Source organism: Columba livia, chromosome Z (assembly GCF_036013475.1).
Source record: "Columba livia isolate bColLiv1 breed racing homer chromosome Z, bColLiv1.pat.W.v2, whole genome shotgun sequence".
NCBI classification, from domain to species: domain Eukaryota; kingdom Metazoa; phylum Chordata; class Aves; order Columbiformes; family Columbidae; genus Columba; species Columba livia.
In genome coordinates this window covers 7,310,150-7,333,751 of record NC_088642.1, presented here as the reverse complement: position 1 = coordinate 7,333,751, position 23,602 = coordinate 7,310,150, and the positions used below count along the sequence as shown (strand labels likewise).

The window sequence follows — 23,602 nt, the reverse complement described above, 5'->3', positions numbered from 1 at the left end:
GAAAACACAGCTGGAAGATACGTTGAGAAAGCAAGTAGTCCATCCTCAAGGACTCAAATCTACTTCCTCAAGAAAAGATCAATTCTATCTACATCATTCTTGATAAATGTTAATAATTTCTTGGAGACATCCAGTGATGAAATAGCTACAGCTTTCCTTCACTAAGAGTCCCAGAACTTCACTGTTGTTATGTCAGGGATTTCTCTTCTTCCTTTCCTTTTTCTTAAAATGTCTCTGTCCTCTTGTGTTGTCTCAGTGATGAACAGATGATTTCCACCCTTTTTGAAGTTTAAAATTACAGCTAAACATTTAGTACTTCTGAGTGTTTTCTCTGCTGAAACTAGTGCTTGCATGCTCACACATAGACAAAACAAAAGTGCTGCAAACAAAAATCACTTTAGAAATTGCTTTCTAATTCAAATGAATATTCAGTGTTTGCTCCTGTCTCAGCCAGATTTTTCTGCAAAAAAATATTTTTGTTATGAAAGATGTAATATAAAACCCAGCACATTTTTCTATTTCTTCTTGCTTTCCAGATTTTTGTATAATAAACAAAAAACCTCCCAAATAAATAATTAACAAAAAATGACTTATTTATAATCAGAAATGCTTGCCTACCAGATGGTCCAGAGTATATCTTCATGTAATAGGATCTCGAGTACGGTTTTAACTCTGCGGGAACAAACAGCAGAATATTAATAAAATGTCAATTAGTTTAATTTAGTCTCAGATCTATTGAATATATATATTGGCACCTACATGGTTTTAATTTCATTTTGGGATTCCAGCTGCTATTGAAGGCAGAAAACTTTTAAACAAGTAAATTAAAAAAAAAAAAACAAAGACAAATAAATATGTCAAAGAATGGAAAGAAATAATTTTAAATGAAGCTGGCAAGATACTTCACTGGGAATGTAAAAACTTTTTGTGCATCTGCATTGTTTATGTCCTTGATTATTTTCTTTCTGACATTAAATTGAAAGTGTTATTCTAATTCAAAGTAGTTTTCATTATCAGCATGATCATTAAATATTCCTAACATCAATGTTTCTCCCCCTCCCCACTATCTATTTTCAGACTATTAAAGTTTTTGGTGCATGGTTAGATTTTTGTATAGTTTATGCGAGTTTAATTTCCTCATATTTTGTTGACTCCTCTGAAACCCATTCTTAGATCCTCGATTGAAAGTCACTATTTTACATATTTTCCTGAATTACACTTATGTTAAAGGCACCTCAGAGAAATTTAACAAATATAATAAACTCACCATGAGCTAGTCAAAAGATTGTATTTGACCCGTTCTCAGACACAAGGTATTTGAAGGGTCAGACTCACAATCAGTGATGAGGGCAAATATATCAAACTGAGATTTTATTTCAGCTGTTGCACTGATCTGGCTGGGATGGAAATAACTTTCTTCACACCAGCCTGGATAGTGCTGTGTTTTGGATTTGTGACTTAGAGTTGTTAACATACCAATCTTTTAGCTGTTGCTGAACAATGTTTGCCGTGTCAAAGTTTTCTTTGTTTCTCACTCTACTCCTTTGCATTGAGTAGTCTGGAGTTGGGAAACAAGTTGGGAGGGACATAGCTGGGACAGCGATCCAAACTAACCAGAGGGATATTCCATACCACATAATGTCATGTTCAACAATAACTGGAGTGTTTTTGTGGGTTGTCTTCCAAGCTAGCTGTTGCTTGGACACTGGAAGCGCATCAATCTGATTGTAGGAGTGGCAATTGCTTTTGTGTCAATTGTGTCTTCCTCTCTTTCATTTTCTTGAACCATGAGTTTTATTGCTCTTCTCATTCCTATTTTCTCCCACATCCTGCTGGGGACAGGAGTGAGCAAGAATCTAGGCGGGTGCTCCATTTCTGGCAGTGGTCCACCCACTACAGCTGCTCATCACTTGCAGCAAAGGCTGCGAAATCCAGCTGGGAAGGTAGTCAGTGCTTGATGATTAGCCAGGGCTGAGCTCAACGCTGTTGCAGAAGTACTGTTAAGTCCACTGGGACGTGCCTATCTACAGCATTAGCATTGAATTATATATATGAAGTATCAAGACTTCTTTGTTTTCTGACACATGCTGGCTGTCACCAGTCTGGGGCCTGTGCTTGATAAACCCAAATTTCTCCTAGGAAGAGCAAAGATGGTGATGCCTAATGCAGGGCTAAGATGTCATATGTCAGGCTCCATTCATGCCTTCTCTGATCAGAGTTCATGGTGCATGAATGGGTCTGATTTTAGGGTTTCAGAAAGTCTAGAATTTGTTCCACACAAGTTCCAAAAGTTATACTGAGGTGCCCCACCCTCACTGAGGTGAGAAAAATCACTATGTCAAAGGTAGTTGAACTCTGAATTAAGAATAAGCTCAGATTGGTACATCAATTACAACGTAGTTTTAACCTTTAATTTAAAATTAGAAATGTCTACACAGGTAGATGGCGGAATTGACTGCATTAAAGAAAAACCCTTAAGACAATATTGCAGGATTACTTAACTTTTTTTTTATTTTTCTGTGTTGCAGCATGTAGTTCAACCCCTGTACTTCTCTGAGAGTTCAGAGGAGAGCATCCACAACTGTGTCCTGTGTAGAAAAACTCCCACATTTCAACTTAAAGTGCTGTGCCAGAAGAATCTAACCTCCTGTCCTCGTAGTGCTGGATGTTAGAGGTATGTAGCTAGCTTTTTCTTTCCAGGTTCCACCTTTTTTTATTTTCCTTTTTTTTTTTTTTTTTTCCCAAGGACAGAGTACAGAATTTCACACTCTCTGGCTATAGTAGTTTCTTTTAGGGAAGGACGAATTGTCAAGGTGAATACAGGTACCACTGCATTGTCTGAGGCAAATGAACACACAATACACAAGGAAGTGCTAACAGAAGGGAAGAAGGGACCTTGATCCCTTCCTTCCCTTTCCTGTGAAGAAATCCTGGACAATCTAGAAGAAATCCAGAAATCTGTCTTTCAGGCATACTATGTTTTTTGAACACCAGGATGCGGGATGTTCCCTTTCTTTTTTTCTTAGAAGTCACGTGTACTTTATGTACTTTAGATATAACACCATGTGGTTGTAGACTTATGAAAATCTATATTGATATTTTAACCAGGATCCAGGTTTTTGCAGTACTACACTGTACCAGAATTGATGATGCTACTTAAATTCTTTGTTGCCAGGGAATAGTTTTGTTTATTTCTATGATCTAGATACTGCATATAACCCAGAATCATCTGCAGCCACACTGAATGCAGAAAGGTAGATTAACATTATCTCTGACACATGGATCCTGGAAGTTTCTTTCAATTATTATTTGTAGGATGCTCCAACAGAGAAGAGAGCCCATTTGCACTTGAGGCTGTATAAACATGCAGCAGGGCATGGCACTTACACTGAAGAGTCTACAGTATGAATAGACAACAGAGTGGGGAGGGAAAGCTTGCTCAGAGACTTGCCTTAAGTCACACTGCAAGGAAGAGCTGGGAATAGTATCTAGGTCTCCTGATCCCCTCAAGTCTGTTGTTTATTCACTAGGCCATGTTGTCTCCCTCCACTTAATTCTCCAGTTTTTCACTTTACTGTAAAGAATTCATCAGCACAGGTTCCTATATGCAAACAGACATTCAGTTAAGAAAGTGGGGCGAAATCCACAAAGACCAACTTTATGGAAAAACACCCCTTCAAAAGATTTGTTACAGTGCTCTTTGAATAAGGTAGCAGTAATGGACATGAGTTTGTTTAGGGAATATTTGTATAGGGAATTTGAATGTATTTTTATATGTAGTTCTTGAAGGAGTGGTAAGTTTAAGATGACAGGCAGCTTGGCCTGTGTTTTATGCATAAGCCTCTTTACTAGGAACTTGTCATCTGTGGGATAAAGGCAGTGTGGCATTGGGGTGGGAGTAGGATAAAAATAAAGGTTTTTTCAATATTTTTCATTATTTGCTTTAAATCCAGTGCATGCCCAATATCAATTCAAAGAACTTCCCTTAAGTTCAAAGCTAATTAGCATGGTATACCCAGACATATCATTTTGCTCTTGACCTCTGCCAGATTTAATTAATTTATTTACTTTATTTTCAAAATGAGATGAAGATTCAAAGATCCTTAAGTAAAATTTCTGGGTCACACAGCACATAATTGACTACTGGGCATTCCTCATAACTGCCATAACCTTACTACTTATTTATTGATCTACACGAGTATAAATAAAAATCACATTAATGCACAGGTTGTTTTATAAACTGGGGATCTTGTACAGTAGTGAGCACAGAGAGCTGTAAATCACATTTCTTGGATTCTCATCACTGGAAAAGGCTTTGTTAGTGATCTTTGCAGAGGACATTTAAGGTAGTATTTTTAATTTGTTGTCACAGAGGAACCTCAAAAGTCAATTTAGATTGAAAACAAGCTCCAAACAGAATTTATTCTAGCCAGAAAAGTATAGCAAATGAACTCACTAGAAACTGGGTTTATCCAAATTATTTAGCACTCTGACAACATAAAATACAGGTTGGGATACCAGCTGGAGAAATTACTGTTGTATGACCACACAAGAACAATGAGCATTCAGAGTGTGCGTGCATTCACTCACAAAAACAGAACTAGAGGCCTTCTTCACTCAGGGGTACCCAGTGGAAAATAATCTCTTGTAGGGGTGGGAAAGGTCTCACTCAAGGGTATATCCAGAAGGACCATCACCCACTGAAAGAGGAAGCAAGATGCACTCAATCTTGAGAAGTCTCCGCAGACGGCATCCCAGTCTAAGGGGAGGGTTCTATTCACAGACCCACTGTTTCAAGACGACCACGCAAAGGGGGATCTTCAGTAAGGACATCATTTTATTGCCTGGTCAGATCTGGCTGTGTTGATTATGAGCATGGTCCAGAAGTTTCTCAACTTCACTGGGTAACTACTTTGTTGAGGATCCTATCAATTGACAGAGGGTCTCAGCCTTCCTAACCCCCTAGCCAGGCAGAGGTGAAGTCACCCTGCCCTGGGGTGGGGGAAGATGTGGCAGTCAACACCTTGGCACTAGCCTGGGTGTGTACATGGGAACAGGCACAATGGGTCTACAAAAGGTGCTAAAGATCCATCAACTGCCCTATTGAAGGATCTGGCTCTCATTCAGGTGATGTGCAACTGCCACATATGTTAAATAAGGACAAGGTCCCTTTTTGACATTTTCTTTCTGTTCTTCTGAATTCTGTGTAAGCAAAAGCCTTAATGTGAGAGGACCCACTTCAGTGTGTTGTCCCTTAAGTACTTTCTTAGCAGGCACAGATCACAACCTCTACTGTGATCACTGCTAGCAATGAGCTTCCTTCTCCTTTGACCCAAGTCTGATGATTTGCAAGAGACTGTCCATAAACCCTGTTGAATACTATATCCAAAAGTTGAGTTTGAAAGATACACATCAGATAGGACTGTTGTGAGGCATCAGGAGTGAAATCTTGTGATGGGCTCAGGGATATTAGTGAGAAAAATACTACAGGCAGTTGCTCTGGTGGGAAAAGCTACCTATTGATGAGAAAAATTATTTCATAGCTAGCTCATTTGATATCTGTGTTCACTCCTGCTTCTTTACACAGATTCATTCTGTTACTTGGGACAAGGCTTCTCTCCAATCATATGTCATCTCTGTTCCCCCTGTTGCAAAATAGGGAATAACAACTACCCTTTGCCTTCTTTGCTTAAACAGCAAGTTATGCAGACAAGACAAGATTCTTTATTATACATATGAACAACATCTGGCCTAGTGTGCCAGGTGCACAAATCATTTATTTATGCAATTAGTTAAAACGTGAGCTAAACTGTGATAACAAATCCATGTAGACACTCAGTCCAGGGTGAATACAGGGTAAGTAGAGTAAATTTTCTTTCTTTTAAAAGCCTAGTGCATATTGCCTCATATTTGCTACAGGCTAAATATATGTGAGTTGTCACAGATGAGCTGACACAGAGTCACCCCTTCTTGTTTACATCTTGGAGCCTTTACACACTTCACTATAATGCTCTTAGTAAGGTAAGGAATGTTACAGTGTTAGTTGTACTATACTTCACTTTGGAGGATAATTAAAGCTCCTCACCCTAGTTTATGCAATGTCTATTATTGCCTCTGGGATACATCAGGGATAAGGAAATTGCAGGAAACTCAGTTCCCCCAGAGGAGCTTTTTCTCTGATCAATTAAATGTCAATAGCATGGGCAGAAATTTGGGAAAGTAAGAACGGACAATCAGTGCAGTGACTATCTTTTTCTGCACTGGTAAATGGATGTGTGTTCATTTATCTTCTGATCCAGAGCAAAGTCAAGCAGGTTATCTCAAACCATCTGTGCTTTGCATTAACTTGTTTGTCTTCAAATTAGAATGGGACAGGAGAGACAAGGTTTTACATCCAGCTACGGTGTTCAGATGAGATATAGCAACTGAAAACATAATTTTCCAGTGATTATGGTGCCTACTGTATTTCAGCTCAGAGATGTGTGTGCTGTAGATACAGCAAATAGCAAAACTAGTTACACCAAGGGCCACAAGCCCAGCATAAACACAAATTATGCAGAACTGCTATGTTTTTCCAGATAATTAGTAGAATAAGTAACCATACTGTCTTAAATACCTCTACATCAAATTCTGCTCTTAAGCAGATGATAGAAATCTAGAGAAGTACACTAAATTTTACTGATTTCACACCACTGAAATGGTTGATTGTGGTAACATCAGTCACAAGCGCCTAGCAGGAACACTAAATACTTGCTTTAGTTCTAGAAAGGCACTAATAGCAGATATTTGTTGTGTGTATCATTTCTTCCTCTTTATTTTCTCCAATTCAGATTAGCTACACGTTTAATTAAATTAAATAATTATTTTCATGTGTGACGTAGGTTCCCCCATGTGGATTAAGCTGTAAGGTAGTCTGCCTTTCCTAGGGACGGGGCAGGGGGCAAGGGACGGGAGGCAGGGGACAGGGGACGGGGAAGGGAAGGGCAGGGACGGGACGGGCAGGACAGGTCAGCGGGGGCCTGGCCAGGTACGTTGGCCTTTCCGGTTCCTTTCCTTTCCTTTCTCCTTTCCTTTCCTTTCCCTTTCTGAGGGACGGGAAGGGAAGGGCAGGGAAAGGGCAGGGAAGGGACAGGGGGACGGGACAGGGAAGGGAAAGTGAGGGAAGGGGAAGGGAAGGGACACGGGAAGGGCCCGGGCCTGGACAGGGCCCGGGCACTTGGCCGAGGGACCGGGAACGGGAATCCCTTTCCTTTCCCGGTCCCGGAAAGGAAGGAACGGGACAGGTCCCTTGGGCCTTGCCCTTTCCCGTTCCCTTTCCCTTTCCCTTCCCTTTCCCTTTCCTTCCCTTCCCTTTCCCTTCCCAGGTCCCTTCCTCCGTGACCCGTTCCCTTTTCCCTTCCCCTTTCCTTCCCTTTCCCTTCCCTTTCCCTTCCCTTTCCTTCCCTTCTTCCCTTCCCTTTCCTTCCCTTTCCTTCCCTTTCCTTTCCCTTTCCTTTCCCTTTCCTTTCCCTTTCTTTCCCTTTCCTTTCCCTTTCCTTTCCTTTTCCTTTTCCTTTTCCTTTTCCTTTTCCTTTTCCTTTTCCTTTTCCTTTTCCTTTTCCTTTTCCTTTTCCTTTTCCTTTTCCTTTTCCTTTTCCTTTTCCTTTCCTTTTCCTTTTCCTTTCCTTTTCCTTTTCCTTTCCTTTTCCTTTTCCTTTCCTTTTCCTTTTCCTTTCCTTTTCCTTTTCCTTTCCTTTTCCTTTCCTTTCCTTTCCTTTCCTTTCCTTTCCTTTCCTTTCCTTTCCTTTCCTTTCCTTTCCTTTCCTTTCCTTTCCTTTCCTTTCCTTTCCTTTCCTTTCCTTTCCTTTCCTTTCCTTTCCTTTCCTTTCCTTTCCTTTCCTTTCCTTTCCTTTCCTTTCCTTTCCTTTCCTTTCCTTTCCTTTCCTTTTCCTTTCCTTTCCTTTTCCTTTCCTTTCCTTTTCCTTTCCTTTCCTTTTCCTTTCCTTTCCTTTTCCTTTCCTTTCCTTTTCCTTTCCTTTCCTTTTCCTTTCCTTTCCTTTTCCTTTCCTTTCCTTTTCCTTTCCTTTCCTTTTCCTTTCCTTTCCTTTTCCTTTCCTTTCCTTTTCCTTTCCTTTTCCTTTCCTTTTCCTTTCCTTTTCCTTTCCTTTTCCTTTCCTTTTCCTTTCCTTTTCCTTTCCTTTTCCTTTCCTTTTCCCTTCCTTTTCCTTTCCTTTTCCTTCCTTTTCCCTTCCTTTCCCTTTCCCTTTCCCTTTCCCTTTCCCTTTCCCTTTCCCTTTCCCTTTCCCTTTCCCTTTCCCTTTCCCTTTCCCTTTCCCTTTCCCTTTCCCTTTCCCTTTCCCTTTCCCTTTCCTTTTCCTTTCCTTTTCCTTTCCTTTTCCTTTCCTTTTCCTTTCCTTTTCCTTTCCTTTTTTCTTAATTGTTAGTATTTATTTTAGTTATTTTGACTTCATCACCCAACATTAAGTAGGACTGGCTTTTCTTTGTATCTTTATTGACAAATCTATATTAATAACAATATCAATACTGTATTAAACCTGAACTATGGGAATAAGTTGTAACCACACTGAAGTTAGTAATATCGCATATCACATGGAGAGTACTAGAGTATGGTAAGTAGAAGTACTGTTAGCTTGTGTTATTACCTTATTATGGCTATTTAAATAGACTGTAATTCTGGGAATTTAAAGGTCATTTTGATTTATTCATTTCAGTTTGTCATGTGTTTAGAAAACTAATTAAAGAACAAACAACATCGTTATATCATTCTTAATGGCAAATATGTGCAAAGGGGCTACTCATTCTGAAACCCAACTGAATAATGAACACTTATAATTTTCAACATTCAACATTGCTTTCTCTGAAAAATGATTATTTTTCCCTTGAATTAAAGTGGTTTCATGCAATTTTGCTCTTAATATTTTGAAAGGGATGTCCTGTGAATATTTCCCCCCAGGCCTGGAAGACTAAATGATGTCTAGCTAGTTTGAGCTTTCAGGAAAATGACAATGCTAAATAAATATGGAGAAAAAATCATATTCTCTGAAATAGCCTTTAATCACCATGACTGACCTACAATTTGTTTGCAAAGTAATGACTGTCAATTGTTTAATGTTTCCACAAAGACTTTTACTGTGATGGCAATTCTTCTGTGCTACCTATTCAATAAAGTACCTAAGTTTATGCTCAAAAAAAATGCTGGGCTGCCTGTAGCCTCAAGAGTCTCAAACACCTATAAAATTGTAAGCCAGATTTAAATGCTTCATTGAATAGGGAAGGATGTTTACTTTGTGTTGAGTATTTCACAGAATTGGATCATAATGAATAAAGCTGTTTAACTCATCTCTGCTTTTAAGTCTGCTCTAAAATGGACTGTGACAAATATTGACCCAAAGAGTTCAGAGCATGGCTATGCAGCATGTTTGTGCAAAGGTAGATAAAGAGGATTGTAGACAGATGGAAGTTATGGGGGAGATTCTATCTAAGAAGTACAGAATTCTCAAATAAATTAATGTAGCCATGACAAGAAAATTAACATCCTGGTTTTACATTGAAAAAAGTAATATTTCTTTGGGCAACCAATGGCAAAATGTGCCTGTTTCTCCAATGCAAGGCTTACATTATAATGTTTTACTCCTATCCTTTTTTTACAACACCGAGATTAGTGTCACAGAAATGCTTCTTTCTTTACATATTGGCATTAATATGAAAGCTTCCTATCTGAAAGGAACCAAATGGAAAATAAGAAGTTTATTAATATCATATTTTCCTAAGTAGCATTTCTGACAATATCTATCAATCAACATCTTTATTTTGTGTTTTTGGTTTAAAACTGAATATATCAATTTGGAAATGTTTCCTCAAGGTTGTGGGGCCCTATGGAATTCAAAGGTCATGTGACTTTTTTTTAAAAAAGGAAAACAGAATAATTCAAGATCCATTTTTTTCCTCTGAAAAAAATACTAATTAAAAATGATGATGTATTTTTGGGTTGTCATCATGCTGAGTCAATTCAGTTTCAATTTAACCATAAGGGGTCTTCTAGAATAATAGATATTAAAACTGCAAATGATCTTTCATGTCAGTCCAATCCATCTCCCTGCAAATGTACAGTCAATATCCAATATGAACCCATTACACAACACCATGTGCACACTTAGTCAAATACGCATGTGAACTTCCACTTGTTTCTGGAAAGGGAAAAACAAAGGAGATCTCCACGCTGAGAAACAGGGAATATGTGGCAAAGATCTCAAGTCAGTTTTGCATCCAGATGGAATTAAAAGTGGCTGGTTCAAAGCATAACTCCATTCTGCTTTTACCAGAGCCAGAAAACCTGTTGCTTTTCAATGCCTTATCTGGAAGGCAGTGTTTCTTCAAAGCTCAAGATTCTGGTGCTGGTGCCAGATATATTTGGCAGGCAAGAAGTGGATGCCACTTGTGCATCACCACCAACATTTCCCATAAGATTGGAGGATGTCACTGTAGCTTCTATTCAAAAAACGCTCCTCCCAGATGATCCACGGAGTACTAGCAAGGTTATCACCAGACACAGGTTGCTAAAGGCCCAAGATGACAAGAAGAATGAGGGTATGTGAATGTTAATGTACAAAGAGACAGCTACCTGCTGGAATCCCTTACCTGGAAGAGGCAAGATGTTTCATCCCCAGAAGTTTTGAGGCCAACACAAATGTGCAGTATCTGGGACCTAAAAGGCAACAACAGGATTGTCCTTCTGTTATTGTGCTCTTAATACATTCTTCATGTATAAACTTGTTAACCCTGGTTGCTGCTTCTGTGTCTGCTTTTATGCAAGACCTTCATCAGCAAATTAATCCTTACATTGTAATGGCACTTACTTGACTAGATATGTTGGACTTAGTGCAGTGCTGCTATTTGTTCTGTGTGCAGCGTCACACAGGGATGTGAGGGGTAAGAAAATTGAATGGTGGACCCTGTTGAAATGCACAAAGGGCAGAGAGAACAGGCTGAGCAACAGAGTGGTGAAGTGAAGAAAGACTCCATTGCCCGTAGTACTCTGTGAAATACTGGAGGTAACCAATGCTGATTTAAAACAAAAATAAATAGAGATGGTCACTTTTGAGGCCACTGTATCTTTCATAAATACTGCTCTTTATTTTGCTGTTTGATAATGTGTCTTTGTCTTTATTTGCTCATCCTCATTATCCCCTTTTTCCTAAACGAGAGCCTCCAAGAGTCCCAAATAACAGGTTAGAAAACAGATTACAGTCTTGAAGAACTACAAGGGAGGGGATTTGACTGCTGAGTAGGAAATACATCAGGCACTGCTCTGGAAAATGGTATGTGCACAAGCTCTCCTGACCCAGGAGGCACTGACCCTCAGAGACATTTCCCTGAAGGACTGTCTCTCTGATGCTTCTTGCTTGATCTGCCAAGTGGAGAAGCAAATGGAAAAGGAGAAACTTCTTATCTGGAAAAGTGAAGACCACCACCCATCTGGTTCAGCTCCAAATGGCAGTGCAGATGAGTACTCTTACTTCCCTCTGCTCCCTCAGTTTGCTGCCTCTGGATGCCTTGGAGAGCAACAGCAGAAGTTTTGCAGCCGTATGGAGTCAAAGGGTCAGACAGGTCTGAAGCCATGCTCCTTCCTCTTTTCTCTGCTAGTCCAGAGCACAGACAGTGAGAAAGGAACCTTTAAGCAGGATATATATATATATAGATATATATATTTTATTTTTTTATTATTATTATTTTTTTTTTTTTTTATTTAATATGACTCCTGGCATGAGATTGGGCTGTGAAGCTTGACTTCATGGCTTGACCCTGAATGTTTTTGTGCAGTGGGTTTAGCTTAGGTAGTGCAGAGCTCCAGAAATGCTTAGCCTGAGGTTGGGCTTGTTCATGCAACAGAAGACAGTGAAGCACAGAGAAATATTAGGTGAGAAGTGCAGTCAGTAATAGGAATCTCAGTTCAGTGCTCATTTATCTACAAATAAAAGAGAAGGAAAGAGGCATACAGCTTAAAATTATTTTCTGTTCAAAACATTTAGTTTGGCCCCTCTGCCTAGCTACAAAATGTTCTGAACTCTTCTTGCTTCTGTTTGCATCCCAGTGCATCATCTGTGCAATTCCTTCTTACAAACTGAGATTCAAATGCATGTGCACTGTATAGAAATTTCTTGCCATGAGAAAGAAAATCTGAGCTAGCTCTCACCTTACACCTCTAAGAAACACCTCTAAGTACAGGTATAAGGCCTGCTCCTTATGAGGTGACCTTGGTGGGAATATATCTTTTGACCTTTTCCTTTCATTTTTTGCAGTTAAAAAAGAAAAAAAAAAAAAAGAAAAAAGAAAAAAGAAAAAAGAAGAAAAACTCCAACCCAACAAAAACCAAAGAACAACAAAAAAACAAACAACAACCAGTGTTGGAGCAAAAGCTGGAATCAGTGGACCAGGACCACCTTTAGGGGAGGATGTCCAATATGCCACAAATGAGAGGTGTTCTCAGAGTGCAGAATCTCTTCTCCCATCCTCTGCTCTGACTGTGAAATTCCTTTCCTGACGTGAAGCTATGGAGAATATCAGTTGCTCCCTGCCTTTTAGTAGCTAGGACTGGCTACTTTTCTGAACCAAAACCAGAGTTCATGCCACCTCTGACCATAGCTGAATGATCCCAGATGACATCTGCTTGTACACATGTACAACCAGAGATGTTTCTGGATGTGCTCACAATTTTCATCTACACCTTTTTTTTTTTTTTTCCGTGTGGATAGAAGTGAAAAAATCAGCGCCTTCAATATCAGTTGACCAAAGCCAAGCCAGCTCCAAGCTATGGGTTGCCTGGTTGTTTTACAATGGCTTTACACTTAAAGCAGAATTGCAGAACAGCTAACAAGCTGTCTTAGTGCATCTCCACCTCATCCAGGAAGCTCAGAGGACAGAGAGGGTAAACTCCCATCTGTCTGCAAAAGACTGTATAGACTTCCACTGAGCCATGAGCAGGACTTTGTTAATGTGTAATGAAATTAATTAAAAACTCTCCCTTCCCCCAATATTGGTTAAATATTATGACTCACCTGGTTGCCTTCTGAGTATAATAAAACTTGACAGGATTGGAGGAGGGGGGAGATATGGGAAAGGAGGGCATGTGAGATGTTTCTTCCTCTTTGTGTCTTTTTGGCTTTTCAGTGCAAAGTCACATTCTGTCATGTTACATACCAAAATATTTAGAAACACACAGGGCAAGGATCAGTTTGCAAGCATAAGTTCACAAACCCTGCCAGCGTGCAGATTTCTCTGGCAGAGCAGCACAGCATCCCAGAGGCAAGTCAAATGAAAGCATTCGCAATAATATGCTCAGGTAACAGAAAAGGCAATTGTATGGCCAGGACCAATCCTGAATAGAATACATTTTGACATGTATTGAGACCTTGACAAAAGGAAGCCTCCAAGGTTACCAGCAGAATTGACTCTGTTTTTTATCTACCCTTTTATTATTTTTTTTTTAAAGGAGAAGGAGTGTTTAATTATCAGTTCTCAAACAAACGATGGTTCGGCAAAATGTCAGATCTCCAGCTGAGACGCCACCAGTTTATGCTTGGGATTGTGTGCCAGGCAGCTGTATGGACAGGCGAAGACCTCCGACTGTTCACTGAATGAATTTCCACTCAAGCTTCTCGACATTGATTGAAAGCGAAGGCTGCTGTTGGAGCCCTCAGGCTGTCTTAAGAAATCCATCCCTCCCCATGTTAGATCTTTGATGAGTGTAACTCCAGCTTCAAGAGAGACTGGAAAAAGTAGGAGGGATTTAACCCTTCTGGCCCCTGGAATCACAGTCACTGGTTTGGGCTGATACTCAAAGCAAAATAAAAGTAAGAGAATAATGAAACAAGAAGAGAGACAATTTTTTTTTTTCTTTCTTTCTTTCTTTCTTTTTTCTCCCCAGTAACACATAAAAGACAAAAAACACAGAGTCCCTTGTAAGATGTTATTTTGTTTTGTAAGTTTAAGGTAGAACTTCCTCTCCAAATCCTTTTCAATGTCAGAATGAAAAAGAAGGAGAACAGCAAGCCCATGAATTTGGCATGGAGAGTTAACTACAGCCTTTGCTGAAGCAAGGCAAGTTGGACTAGGCATAGATTGGTGTAAATCTGTCTCACTATGATAGTGGTGCTTGAACTGAAAATCAAATTTATGTCTTTTGCTAGCATTACAACTCTGATTGTCAAATACCGAGTGTGAGTTAAATAGCGTGCCACAAGGTTAATGTATGTTCTAATAGAAGCACCTGACAGCCAGATTCTACTGAGGCATCAATGGGTCCTGTCACATTAGTGCCACACCAATCCATTCTTTGCAGGAATGTAACCCATGAAATGTAGCAAAAGTGTCTGTTCATTGCAAGCAGCATTTCAACTTGTTTTTATCATGCCGTGTAGAATTTCTCCTAGAACTTAGTGTTTTATATTATATTTTTAATAATGGGACTGTATTACCACTAGAGCTAAATGAGACTGCAGTCTATCATATCAACCAATGCTGTATGTTTTTGTTTCAGTTCAGCTTTTTTTTGTGTGTGTTCACTTTGTGCCCCTCTCTCTGTATTCTCCTGCCTCATATTTCAGGGCCCATATTCTGTTTCAATAGTTGTACATCATGTAGCACAGTGGGGTTCTGATACGTCACTTGGAAATATTACAGTAACAGCACTAACAACTGCAGACAAGCCCAGAAAGTCACTAACACTGCATACCATAGACATAGCAGGCAGAAAAGGAAGCGTGAAACATCAAGCAAAAATTCCCCCAGATAGTAAAGACAAAAGCCACAGCTCACTAGTAAACCATATTAAATAAATAAAATAATAATAATAATTAAAAAAATTTAAAAAACCCCACATCTGTCTCACTGCTAAAGCTAATCAAAACCACCACTGATTATCATGGGATTTAGTTTAAAATTTTCCCCTAAATTTCTGACATAGGCAATCACTTCTAAATCAAATCGCATAAAGGCCTTTTCCTTTGTGTCTTTGGATTTTGGAAAAAATGTTCGATATAATAAAACCCCCTTTTACTTTCATCTAACCCTAAAATACAAATATTATACAATTTTCAAAATGAACAAACAAAAATTTTGGAATGGGATAACAGTTAATTTGCTGTGTATTGTTTTGTTTTTTAAATTTCATTAAATTTCATTAAAGTTCTTAGGTTTTCAAAGTATAATTTTTATTCGGATCTTCTTTACCCAGCAGAAAACCAAGAAAGTTTTATAAAAGTGAAAATTTTCACTTAAAGGGAAAGTTTCCTATACAAATAGCTTTTCAGCAGAACACCAAACCATCCCCATTTTCTTCCTTGGATAATGGATACAAAGATAATTAATATTCTTGGAAAATGGGAAGAGTAAACTACTCCCTACTGAAATGAATGAAACATCTACTATTGACTTAAGTGAATGCTCGATTGGTCCCTAAAACAGACTGATGAAAAAAGGAGGGAATCCAACCTTGGTTTCTGCTCCAGATGTCCCTGAAACCATTGAAAACTCTGACATTAGCCTCAGACTCTGAACTACCAGTTTCTGGTCACAAGTTACTATGAATTAGCTTCACCGAAATAAAGTAACGTGTGCAGATAGGATGGAGAAGCCTTGGTGGAAGACAGTCTTCAAATGCATAAAATCATTGAACCATCCTGTCTGACCAGGAGGTCCATCCATAGCTGTGCTCTCCTCTGTCACTACAGTCACGGCCAGGATATTAGACAGACAGATCCTTCATCGTCCTGAAGCAATGCTGGGAATATCTAACCCCTCTCCCACATCCTGGTCTCCTGCAAAGGACACAGTTGTAGCGTCACTCCACTGGGGGTGCTCATGTGCATAAATCTTTCTGTTTGTTCCTGGCTCTAATCTTTACCCCAGAATTACCTTGGTTTGTCATTCAAATAGCAAATTATATGTATAGCCTTAGACACCAGAGCTCTCACCTCAGAAGCATATCATGTTCCCCATGTACACAACTCACATGTGGGGACCCTCACAGTCCACCCTACACAAACCAAGAGGAAGGGATATACACTCTGTCGGGGTACAGGAATGGAGACCTTAGGCTTCTGGAGAATGTCATAGCCAGTGAGAGATCGGAAGAGAGATGTGTGGTAGAACACCTCTCACCTCCCTCAAAAGAAGTGAGCCATATGCTTTTAGTTCAAAGAAGAGATGTGTGAGACTGCCCCTGATGAGTGGTCCTGGCTACCAGATACTATATGTTTGAAGGCAGCTACCTGCAGTCTCAATGAGGAGTCTGAGCTCAATATATAGCCAAGATTTTCTGACAGTATTCAGTAAGCTTTTTTTTTCTTCCTTTCTCATCCTTTGACTTTTCTTTGTGAAAACACTCTTTGAGGTGCCTTATACTTTATTTCACCACACAGAACAGCTGAGGTGCTGATAGTCTATTCTTTGAGGCAAGGACTGTTAAGTTATTACCTGGTGGTTTTTTTTTTTTGTTTTATATATATATATATTTTTTTTTTCCAGCACCTTCAACATTAACTGATTTAAATGGAAGCCACTGTTATCTTAGTACCTGGGAGTAATTAGTACACACAAGTCATCTGAATTTGTTTAAGGAAATAACATGCATCATAACTGCAACTCAAACTTTCTACAATTTTTCCCTCCTTAGCTGGCAAATATGAAAGGCTTACATAAACCACACCAGAAAAACTCTTTCAAACATTTTGTTGGAGAAATTAATTTTTTTTATTAAAAAAAGAAGAACAAGAAAGAACCAGAAAATTCCTTGTGGGTATCAGTTTGCACTCCTAGGAAACCAGGCTATTTTCATTACAATATGGGTCTCTCTATTTGCTGTCTGTGACAATGAGAACCACTACACCATCCAGGACACAAAAAGGAAGATACCATTCAAAGAGATGCTTTGGCTCATGTGTAAAATTCAGTGTGTGAATTTTCTTCTGCTGAAAGTGGTATTTTGCAATGTTGAAGGAAAAACATACATGCAAAGTCTGCTTCCACATTTAATGCTGAACATAGTGAAGCACCTTGCCTGGGTGAATTTGGACATAACTACTTCATAGGTTTATCCACACAGTTATCTACTGGAAGTTACGGACAAGCAAGGTGAGCCAGCAGGAAGCTATATAAACCTGCACACTTCCGAGCTTGAGTTCATGAAGCCTTTATAGCATAATAGCTAAGATGGTTTGTTTTCACTTAGTTTAGAGAATGCCTGTGCCCTCTGGCTTAGGTATGATTTCCAAAGTATAATGAAGAAATATATCTAGAAGTAGACCTGCCAATGCAAACTACTGTTACATGTTTACTCACATCAGCAACATCATTCCTAGAAATAGCCTTAGATGAGAAAAGTATAGTCTAAATCCAGTATGAAAGCTCTGTGAATGTTCACTTAACTGAGCTCTGTCACAGCACAGATTTCAGAAGTCTGTAAAAAGGTCAGAGGAAAGGAATTTGGAAAATAAAGACACAAGGTTTCTTCTTCAGCCTACAATGACCCTACAATGTTTATTCTGAGAAAAGGCTTTTTAGCAACTTCAGTAGAAGTTTGTGACTGTAATGTGTTAAGTAAAATTGAGTGCTGCCCTGTCTGTTTTAGAGACTCTTGCTTCTCAGTGGGAATATTTCAGTTAGCCCAGGCAAGGTTTTGAGGCTGCCATTACGAATACATGGTACTGTTGTGCATGACATGCTACTACGAAGTGAAGCCTGTTACATCCACTACTGAAGCTCTCATGTTGATAGTGGCATCTGAAAGCAATACATTTTTTACTCAGTTTATCTTCAGAAAGTTGAATCTGGAACATAAAGAAGGAATTGTGGTAGAAAATATATTAGACAGATGGTGTAAACACACATTGCTAACTTTGCATTTCTAGTTTGGGACCTCTGTTTCCATCCTGGTCTTTGCCTTCCTCATCTATTTAGCTAAAAAGTTTTCCAGCATGGACAAAGGAAAGAGTCTGAAAGGAAAGTTGAATACTCTATCCTGATAAAGAAATTGAGAGACCAATGTTTAACTTCTGTCTGTTATCTCTCATTCTTTCACTGGACACTTCCAAAAATCATCTGACTCCATATTTTTGTTAGTACCTATGAGGTAGTCAGACACACAAAAAAATATCCCCTCGGTCATCTTTTCTCCAGGATGAACAGACTGGCCTCCATCAGCCTCTCTGTATTCATCTTGTTCTCCAGAATTTGACAATCCTGATGGTCTTTTGCTTGAATCTTTCCAACCTATCCACGCGTCTTGTGTCTTGGGAAGCACAGCATTCCAGATATGTTTCACCAGCCCTGAGTGGAGAGATCATGTCCCTTGACCTACTGGCAATGCTCTGCCAAATGCAGCCCATGAGGCTGCTGGCCTTCTTTACTGCAAGGGCACATTGTTGTCTTATGGTGAAACAGTAGTTCAGAACTATCCCAGGTCTTTTTTTTTTTTTTTTTTGCAAAGCTTCTTCAAAGCCCACACACAATAAAATAACATAATAATAGGAAAAGGGGATTTTATCAATGCTTATTAATATCTTAAGGATAGATGTCAAGTGGATGAGTCCAGACTCTTTTCAGTGGTGCTCAAAAAAAAGATAAGGGATAAAGGGCACAAACTGAAATGTAGGAGGTTCTGTCTGAACATAAGAATAAATATTTATTTTTTTTTTACTTTGAGGGTGGCAGAGCACTGGAACAGGCTTCCCAGAGAGGCTGTGGAATCTCCTTCTCTGGAGATATTCAAGGCAATACCTATGTGATCTGCTCTGGTGATCCTGCTTTAGCAGAGGGGTTGGATTGGATGATCTCCAGAGATGCCTTCCTAACTCAACCAGGCTGTGATTCTGTGAAAACCATACAGAGAGGTCTCATAAGCAAAGTTACATGAATGTTTTCTTTCCCACTTAGGAAGCCAGACATATCGAGAGCAATACAGCAGGGGACAGACATGGTCCTCCCTTTTCTGCGGATTTGGGGGCCAGGAAGCCAGCAAGAGCAGTGTGGCTGCCTCCTGGGTTTGTTTTCCATAAGGGGATGGGAGTGTTTGCTGATCCACTGTTCCTGTGTTTAAACTGACTTTAAGAGTCTAATTGCCTGGTGTTTTCTGGAGTGTATTTGCTTGCTGTCTTGACTTGGTTTGGACTGGAGTGTGTTTGTTCTGACTGATTTTGAAGTTTGTTTGCTTTAAAGGAAAGTGAGGATTTGTCTAGACTGAAACGTGGTGTGTCTGTGCCAGCTGCTTCAAATGAGGAATTTCTCTTCCCCTGGGGAATCACTTTCTCTGGGGCTTTGTCCTCATTTTTCCTCTATGCGAGCAGAGGTATCTCACGTAGAAAGGGGTCACCACTTTTTTCCCCTATTATTTCAGGTCCACTGCAATAGGAATTCTTTAGGAAGGAAGGAAGGAGAAAATTTCCTTTGAGATAATTTCTAAACAACTCCTGGATGTTTTCTCGAGAGCAACAAACTGGGTATATTCATTTATTATTTTTTTTTACTTAAGCAGAAAGAAACAAAATAAGTAAACAAAAAAGAGAAACAAAGAAAACAACAAACAAAACAACAGAACCCAACAAAACCTGAACAGATACGTTAGATAATTTTTAGAAGTAGTTGTGGCGAAGAAACATATGAAAGAAAAATTAAGAAAAACACTGTTTCTGTTTACTCTTCTCATTGACAGTACAATGCCAGGGAAGTTTTCAAGTATTAGAAATCAAGGTAAAAGAGCACAGGAAAACAAAGATATTGCTATGGGACTAACCTTAGCCCTCTGACTTCTCTACAAGAAGAAACTTCCACTGTTTTTAAGGGTCAGAGAAAATAAGCATCACTTGCTTCAGTGTTGTCTTTTTATTTTTAATTTTTTGTTCACTGAAATGCATTGTGAGTGATTAGACAGCAGTACATGAAGCAAAACATAGACCAAGAAGGTAAAAGGTGAAACCTAAACTTTTTTGAAGGATAGAATTATAGAAAGGTAACTCTGAAACATCACAGGCAGGTTTGTGAGTGGGGAAAGGTTTCTTTCGACAAGACAAATCCCTAGTATCCCACTTGAAAGGACTGGGAGAAAAGGATCCTTAAAACGTCAAGACAGCTGAAGCTGTTTATGCATCTTGAGCACTTTAAAATAAAGAGCTGCGTGCAGTTATACGCTTATTCGCAATTTATCAGTCAGCCACTAGATGTCTCTGATTGTTGCACACAGTCTCAAGCCAATTCAATCTCTAGTAAACAAAGGAAACAATAGTGGATTTAAAGAGGTGTGGAAGACTTTTGATGTAGAGCTCGGCTTATATTGGCTTTGTTGGATAAATATCCTCCTTGTAAAATGTTCACGGTCCTGCATATTACAGCAGTATCAAAATTTCAGATAGATGAACTTCCTTTTATCACAAAAGATGCAAGTGTACTTGTCCTCCTTCTTGTGACTTCCATATTGTGTAAATAAGTTTGTTTTGTTTTGTTTTGTTTTTTACAGTAGATGAAACCAAGTGTAAGACTCCACATGGTAGCACTTGTATCAGTTTAACAGAAAACATCACTGCATTGCCCTAAGCCCACACAAATGTGCCAACTAATGAGTGAAATGTTTTTAATAAATACTATTTGTGTTCATTGAAAATGCCCAAGTAGTTTTCGTGCATGTGCAACAAACAGTTGGGAATGTCATATTGGACAAATTCAATTGAGGGCATAGTATGCATTACTCATCTAAAATATCCTGGACCTTTTGATTAAGAGGATTATATAAAATGTATTTTTTTCCTAAACAAAGTACATGATGTCATAGGTCAAGCCTTTCCAGCCCAGAGTGTTGATTGTAAGGAAAATACATACACGCATGTGTGCATGCAGATCAGCCAGTGTTCAGTTTTTCTTTATGTGTGCAAATGTAAGGGCCAGGTTTTTGCTGCCTTTTTCTTAGTAAGCCAAGCATAGTGAATTTCAAATTGTGTATAAAATGGAATTACTATGTACCTGAGCTAGATACAACCATATATTTTAAAACAAGAGGGAAACCTACACGATGTATTGAATATAGTGGCATGGTTACTTCAGGAGCTATTCATTCCGTAGCTGCATTTTCATGTTCCCTATTATTCCAAAGGGTAAGCAATATCCGGAAAAGGAAGAAGACAGGTTTGGCACTTTGCAGATGTCTGCAGGTTTAACTTTTCCAAAAGAAGTCCTTCCAGACCAGAGAGAACCTAAATCTGACAACCCAAGTGCCACCTTCAATTTCAACAATTCCTTAATAATTTTCTGAAGTGGGTTAGGGCCTCTGGGATGTGTTAAATATCCACTTTATCAGAATAACAATCATTGGAAGGGTTTATTCATTGCCATTTTTGGCCAAAAAAAATTTCTCTGTGCTGTGCCAACCACACTGAAATAAGGTATCTCCCTGTTCCATGCTGTGATTAAGTGGGTTGGGATGTCAAACTAGAAAAAGACTTCTTGGTACAGGCAAAAGTGATAGAAATAGGAAGTTAGATTCTCAGGGAGATAAATGAGTAGGAGAGATTTATTGAGGAAGCATAGATAATGCTAAGAGTAGAAGTTAAAACAGTAGAAAATGAGGTTCAAGGGAGTAAATTGAGGGAAAAGATTTGTACTACAGGGAGAAGCAGCAAATGGAAAGTGTGTAGCTGTGATAAAAGGGTATGAAAAACATGGGCAAGAAGCAGACATGGGAAGCTATAAACATTTCCTGGACTTTCTGTGTGGGTAACCTATTTTAGCAATGAAATTTGGTATTTAGTGATGACTTTGAAAGGTGGTGGGCCACATGTATTGCTGCTGTAATCCCACTGGTGTCACCACAGACTGTGAAGTTCCTCAGGGGAGAGAACACTTGGATGTTACACCTGCAGTTAATAAACCTCAGCACACCTCAGCCTCTCCTTTCTGATCAAAGGCAGTGGTTCATGATAAACCAGACAGAACAGCTGGCTTGAGGCTTTTGTTGCTGCTCTCAGGAACAAGACTCACTGGCATGGTTGGCTTCATTATTTAGCTAACGTAATTCTTACTCTCTTCCCCAATTTACACCTGCAACAGATTTGATCCAGAGCTGTAAAAACTGAGCTTGAACTGCCTTTAGTTATTTAACACAATGATAATTATTTATAGTGTTTCTAAATTCAGAGTGTTAGAAGCGTAAATTATTACATTTGCTTGGATGTGTCTGCAGATCAGGTTTGTAAAACAATTGTAATGAGCTTTGACAGAGAGAGTCTTAGCTAATTCTGCTCTATTGAAAAGCAATAAGTCAAGACAGAAACAAAAGCATCAGATTGGAAAGATGTCATCTGAACTGTAAACGTAAGGAGGATTGAGTCTTGTAAGAATAAAGTCAGATAGACTGCAGTTTGGGTAACAAGAGCGTAAACTTGATGTAAATATTTCTGCATTGCTGAAGCTTGAATCAGAGCTCATTGTGGCTCAGCCAGATGCTAGATCTCATTCAAGCCCAGGGCATGATTCTTACCACTCACTCAGTTTAATACCGATCACAGAGCTGCTCTAAAGACCCTATAATTAAAAATTAATTACTTAAGTTACCAGAGATTTCAAACTAGTGCAGTGCTGCAGTAGTCAACATGGCAACATGGTTTATCCTGACCTATCCAGCGAAATTAGGATTAGGTCCCTGCCTTTTACAGTGAAAGTACAGCTGAGAGCTATGGTCCCAGGTATTTGACCTGACAAAGAAAACTAAGTATCTCCATCATCCAGAATAAGAAACACATTAACTACTTGAAAAACTGCTAAGGACAGAGGTTCACTTAACCAGGACTTAAATGTTCTAATATTTGCTGTAGTCAGGCAGGTAAGGTACCAACAGCCTTTACTTTTTCTTTTCCTTTTTCATTTTCTTTTCCTTTTTCTTTTTCTTTTTCTTTTTCTTTTTCTTTTTCTTTTTCTTTTTCTTTTTCTTTTTCTTTTTCTTTTTCTTTTTCTTTTTCTTTTTCTTTTTCTTTTTCTTTTTCTTTTTTTCTTTTCCTTTTCCTTTTCCTTTTTCTTTTTTTTTTTTTCTCTTTCTCTTTCTCTTTCTCTTTCTCTTTCTCTTTCTCTTTCTCTTTCTCTTTCTCTTTCTCTTTCTCTTTCTCTTTCTCTTTCTCTTTCTCTTTCTCTTTCTCTTTCTCTTTCTCTTTCTCTTTTTTCCTTAATCAAAGTCAGAAAGGGAAAAACCTACTTATTCAGAAGTCAAACAGAGTAGGCTTCACCCCCTTTGATTTTTGTGGTTAGACCTGCTTAGCTCTAGCCATACTTTCTTCTTAGATGATACTTTTAAAACAAATCCTACTAATAAGAAATCCACCCCTATCAATTGATTTGCTATACTAGACTTGACAGTGTTTACCAGACTGATAAATAGTTGACTATTAAAACTAAACATGTGTATTCATCCTGGTAACAATATCATCCATCCAGGAAAACTCTAACTTGTCAGACAATGAAAGCAATAGGTTGGGTCTTTTGTTCTGTTCTCCATGAACCCCAGGCATCTAGCTTATGCAGAAATAATTAAGAAATTAGCTTTCTGTCCACTAATAATTACAATAACTTA

At 38.8% G+C, this 23,602-nt stretch overlaps 1 long non-coding RNA gene across 5 annotated transcripts in view; it reads right to left on the bottom strand.

Moving 5' to 3' along the window:
• LOC110360291 (uncharacterized) overlaps positions 1-23,602 on the bottom strand; it is a 74,827-nt gene that overhangs the window by 26,591 nt on the left and 24,634 nt on the right. For all 5 annotated transcript variants that reach the window (XR_010469172.1, XR_010469173.1, XR_010469174.1 and 2 more), the window contains 2 exons: positions 10,639-10,705; positions 619-672 (listed from right to left, as the gene is read on the bottom strand). This is a non-coding gene — a long non-coding RNA (uncharacterized LOC110360291). The remainder of the gene's footprint in view (positions 1-618; positions 673-10,638; positions 10,706-23,602) is intronic.